The following is a 6078-nucleotide window of genomic DNA, read 5'->3' as shown; positions in this document are numbered from 1 at the left end:
ATTAAATAGAACACATAAAGATGAATATTCTAGACATCAGTGAGCTGAAATGACCATTTTCAGTCAGACATTTATATGGCTTACTATGCCATGGACTTGAGGTTAAACAAGCAGCCATCCAGCTGGGGAGAAAATAAGCCCACGTGGAAGAAGCACACCAGCCTGTGTGATCCTGAGGTGTCGATAGTGTAAAGTATCAAAAGATCCAAAACAAACAATTATAACGATGCAAACCAGAGAGGTTGGAATAGAGACCCAAAACCCATCTGTAGACAGTTTGATATGCCCCCATAGAAGGGTTATAAGGAAGAAACAATTCAACCAAGGTGCAGTATAACATCGAAGAAACACACATCATTCTTCTAGTTCCTGAATGCTTCCCCCCTCCCTCACTACCCAGTTCTACCTTACAAATCTGGCTAGTCAAGAGAGCACACATTGATACAGATAAGAGCTCTCAACACATGGAATTCAGGACAGATAAACCCCTCAGGAACAGTAATGGGAGCAGCAATAGCATGAGGGTAGGCAAATGGGTGGGAAAGGGGAAGGAGGAGAAAGGGGGACCCATTACAAGGTTGGATATATAGCTCCCCCACCCCCAAATGGGACGAATAACAGAAATCTGGGTGAAGGGAGACAATGTGTAAGATAACACAATAATAACAATATATAATTGATCAAGGATTAAGAAGTGTGGAAGGGTGGGGGGGGAAAGAGGAGCTTATACCAAGGTCTCAAGTAGAAAGAAAATGTTTGGAAATGATGATGGCAACATATATACAAATATGCTTGATACAATTCATGTATGGAATGTTATAGGAGCTGTAAGAGCCCCCAATGAAATGATTTTTTTAAAATAATAATAATAAATAAATAAATTGAACTTTGGAGTCTCGAAGACCTGGATTCAAATCTAGTTCCTGTGGGTTTCTGAGACTGTAATTCTTTACAGAAGTAGATCTCTTTGTTGTTAATATTATGTGATGTTTAGTCAATTCCAACACACTGACCCCATGATATAGAGTATAATTTCCCGAGCGCTTTCCACAGTGAAATATATCAGAGAGCATATGTCCAAGAATCTTATTCCACAAAGCCTCTAGTGGGTTCAAATCACAGACCTTCTGGTTAGTTCCTGAACACTTGAACCACTGTGCCACCAGGGCTCTTAATTAGTCTATTAAAAAGAAGCATATGCAAATTGTGCAGCCTAAAATATTAAATGATATTCCAAAGTAGTTAAGCCAAGGCTTTCGAATGCCACAATTATTTGTTTCTTTGGTTTTGTTACGTATCAGCAGACATAAGCCACTTTTTTTACAGAGAATCTACAGAATTTGTAATGGAAGTTGCTTCCCTCGGTGTATGTGTGAGAAGGAGCAGTTCTTTTTCACCACCAGGAAAAAAAGGTGGTTTCCTTTTATCAGATGTACAAGATTTCTATTATGTGAAAGCAGATTGAATGCAGATCTGAAAAGATCTGGCTTAGGGTCTAATAGGAAATGAAATGGAACTTGGACTCAACATGATTTATCACAGTAATTTTTATAAATACCAAAATGGAAAACTTATTTTGGTGTAGGAATGAAAAGGTGAATTGACTGTCTCATTAAAAATTGGTTAGTATTTTCTGTAAGTCATTTGAACTGAACCAAGGGGCTGTTAAAAGGACTTGAAATAGGCATGTCTGCAGTTACTAAATGAATTCCGGCCAACACCCATGAATGCATTAGGCTTCAGTAGCAGTTGCTTTGAATATCAGAATTGCTCTTCTAAAAGATTGCAGAAAATTGTTTTCACTGGCCAAAAAAAGGCAGTAGTTCCTGTAATGCAGAGACTACATGAGAGAGAACGCTCAGTAGGGCTAGATGAATAAATAGGGGCCCACAGTGTTATCTGTAAGGAAGGCTTTGCAGTGTGTACTCATTGGTCTCACCCAAATGGGAACTCCCATTAAAACAAAAAAACTTCCCTTTGTCATAGATAAGTTTGAAAATGGCATCACTCTCATGTGTCTGCAATTAGAACAGTGTTCCACCGACAACTGACTTTAAAAATGGATGCCCCCAAAAGAAATCTATCTAGGCATTTATGTATGAGGTAGTTAGTTTATTGTGCCAACCTGGCCGATAAACACATGTGGGGTTAATTGAAGGGCAGAGGGATAAATGGCTCTGTGAGCCTCGCACTTCTAGTTCTCAGGTCTCGTGTTTTCTGATGGTCAGACCAGGGGGCAGCTGCCTTAGCCAGTTCCCTGCTTCAGCTGGCAAGGCTGACTTCCTGCAAGACATCCCGGGGGAGAAGCTGCAGGGACCTACCCCAATGCAGCCCGCAAGCTAAGCAATATAATTCGCCAGTGCTAAGATGCTCACACATTCACTGACTCGGCTTTCCTCCTGCAGTCGGCATCATTGCGTGTGTTTTGTGAGATGGAGGAGGACTTTGTGGATTGGTGTTGGACATATGGGTTAATGTTGGACTTGTGGGCTTGGGCAGCACTAGGTTGGGATGTTTTCTTGATGCACACTTAACCTTTATATAAAACTCTGTATTACGCATGAGTTTCTGTGGATATGTTTCTCTAAAGTACCCAGACTAATACAATGTATAATGTTCATTGTGGAACTATTAAGTCTAGGCTTGCTCCAGCCAGATGCTTTATCAGAATAAAAATGAATATAAAGCCATTTCACATCCCTCATAGCCAGCAAAGAACAGTTCAACTAGGGAAGAAAATGGAGAGACTTTTACTGGCTGCATGGGATATATGGGATTTGATGCTAAGGGTCACACTCCTGTCAATTTTGCTGTACTGCGGTGGCTTGCTTGCTCCTGTGCTGCTGGAAGTTATGCCACCAGTATTTCATATACTAACAGGGTCATCAAAGGTAAACAGTTTTCAGTGGAGCTTCCAGACTAAGGATGGATTATGAAATAGGGACACATTTCTGAGGGATGATCTACTGAAATACTTATGAATAGAAATGGAACATTATCAGATAGAGTACTGGAAGATGAGCCCCTATGGTAGGAAAGTCATCAAAATATGACTAGGGAAGGGCTGCTTCCTCAAAGTGGAGTCAGCTTTAATGAAGCACATGGAGCAAATCTTTTGGACTTTATTTGCTGGTAGGGCATGACTCAAAATGAGAAGAAAAGCTGGAGCTATCCATTTGCAATCAAAACATAGAGAGTACAAGGTAAGAATCTACAGAAATTGAAAGCAAAAAATTAAATAGAACGCATAAAGATGAATATTCTAGACATCAGTGAGCTGAAATGACCATTTTCAGTCAGACATTTATATGGCTTACTATGCCATGGATGGCAAACCCAACAGGGAGAGGGTCATGTTCATCCTCAAAAGCAAAATTTAGAATGTCAAGATCTTTTACAGTGCTGGCTATGATGTATAATACCTATAGACCTATGAGAAATTCTAGTTAATACAACTATTATTCAAAGTTACACAACAATCATCACTAACACTATTGATGAAGGAATTTTCAAATTCTATCAAATTATTCAGTCTGAAATCCATCAAAAATACAGTTGAGATGCATTAATAATTACTGGTCCATAGAATTTGAAAATAGGAAACAAAGAGGAACATCAGCTGGAAAATATAGCCTTGGTGATAAAATATTTCAATACCAAAGTCTTTATTGCAGATATATTTTTCAACAACACATGGTGACTATACATGTGGACCTCACTGGATGGAATACTTGGAATCAAGTTGAATACATTTGTGGGAAGAGATGATGGAGATGCTCAGTACCATCAATCAAATCATAGCCAGATGCTAACTGTGAAACAGACCATAAATTACTTGTTCAGGTGAAAGCTGAAGAAAATTAAAACAAGTCCACAAGAGCTAAATACAGCCTTGAATATCCCATCTGAATAAAAAATCTCACCTGTAGATCGAGGGCATCTCAAGAACAGATTTAACACATTGCACAGTAGTGACAGAAGGCCTGATGAGCTGTGGGAGGACATGAAGAAAGCAGGAGACCATTCAAAAGAAAGGAAAGAGGGAAAAATATGAAAGTGTATGTTAGAGACTCTAAATCTTCCTTTTGAATGTACAGCAGCTAAGTGAAAGAAATTATGAACTGAAAGAGCTAAAAAGAAAAATTCAGAGGGAAGCTTAAGGGAAAAAATTTCATTTTTATGGGGCAGAACTTTCATAGTATGCATTTTTCCCAGTAGGAGAGCATCCAGCAACTCGCTCTGAGTTAGTGCACCCAGTGGTATCACCTGGGAAGGTTCTCTGGGGTCACAGGGAATTTTTTTGGTAGAAGCAGTTTTGTTAGAACCTCATTTTTTGTGGTGGCCAATTTAAGAGAACAGCTTGCAGCTCTGAAATTTTGTTTCCTTCTCAGGAAAAATGCTGGCAGAAACCATTGTGATTTTGAATGCAGCTTACAAGGACAGCACTATGGGAAAAACTCAAGAGTATAAATGGTTTACTTATCTCAAAATAGGTTAAATATTGATTGATGACAAACCCCATCTGGCATCCATCAACTTCCCAAACGGACAAAAATGTTGACAAAATCCATGCACTTGTGCGTGAAGACCGAAGACGGACCATTAAAGAGATGGGGAAGTTATCTGCACTATCTTGGAACTTGGGTCAGTGAATTTTAATGTAAGATTTAGGAATGAGAAGGGTTGGTGTGAAATTTGTGCCTGGGGTTCTGACTGACCAGGAAAAAGAGCATAAAGTGGTAACATGCTGTGCTTTGAAAGAACAGCTCCTAAGCAACCCAGGTATTTTTTTCCAAGGTCATTACTGGTGACAAGACATGGTGCTATGAGTATTCTTATGACCCTGAAAGCAAACAACAATGAAGCCAGTGGAAGATGCCATCGATACCTCACCCAAAAAAATGCTCATCAAGTGAAATCAAAGATCAAGAGGATGCTCATTTGTTTTCTTGATGTGAGGGGGCGTGGGGGTGGGGGTAGTGTATTTGGAGTTCATTCCACCAGGTTAGACTGTTAATCAAGGTTTCTATTTAAAGGTTCTGAAAAGATTACGTACGTGTGAAACAAAAAAGGCCCAACTTGTGACAGACGGGAGACTGGTTTTGCCACCATGACAATGCACTTGCTCATGCAGCCATCTCAGTGCGCCAGTATTTGGCAAAAAACAGCATCCCTCTCTTGCCCCATGCACCTTACCAACTGAGCTCACTCCATATGACTTCTTTTTGTTTCCACAAATGAAAAAAACATGAAAGGACCGCAATTTGACAATGTAGAAGAGGTGAAGAAAACAACAAGGGAAGTGCTGTCAACCATCCAAACAGATGAGTTTGAAAACTTTTTCCAAGAATGGAATCACAGATTTGACAAATGTATTAAGAGTCCTTTGAAGGTGATATGTTTGTTTTATTAAAATAAATAAATACATAGCTTTGAAAAAAATTCCATTTTAGGGGGGGCGGTATCCCTTGTATAATGGAATGTGCAAAGACTCAGAGTTAGAAAACCCCAAAAGGAAGAACCTATCTCTTTTAAATCTCACCTACATATCTCAACCTAAAAGAGCTAAAGAAAAAATAAAAATTTCAAGTTGCAATATTGAAGGAGTCCATGGGGAAAATATTGAATGATGTGGTCATCATAAGAAGATGAAACGAATAGAATCACTGTATGAACAAGAACTGGACAGCAATCTATCATTTGAAGAATTACCATATGATGAAAAATCAATGGCAATGAAGAAGTCCAAACAGCAAAAAATGTTTTAGAGGAAAAGAGGGATCCAGAAATTGATGGAATACCTATTGAAATCTTTCAATGAGTAGATGAAGTATTGGAAGCTTGCACTTGCCTATGCCAAGAAATTTGGAAGACAGCTACCTGATCAACAAATTGGAATGGATCTATATCCATATCTATGAAAGCTTAGCCACCTGAATTTGAAAACCATTGAACAGTTTTATTAATGGTGCACACAAGTACAATTTTGCTAAAGATAATTTTATAATGGTAGCAGTAGGATATTTGATATGGAGCAACCAGAAATTCAGGCCAGATTCAGAAGAACATGTGCCATGA

This window comes from Echinops telfairi, unplaced genomic scaffold (assembly GCF_000313985.2).
Source record: "Echinops telfairi isolate 266 unplaced genomic scaffold, ASM31398v2 ScPeMD7_2;HRSCAF=8, whole genome shotgun sequence".
In the NCBI taxonomy this organism is placed as follows: Eukaryota; Metazoa; Chordata; class Mammalia; order Afrosoricida; family Tenrecidae; genus Echinops; species Echinops telfairi.
This window is presented reverse-complemented; position numbering follows the sequence as displayed.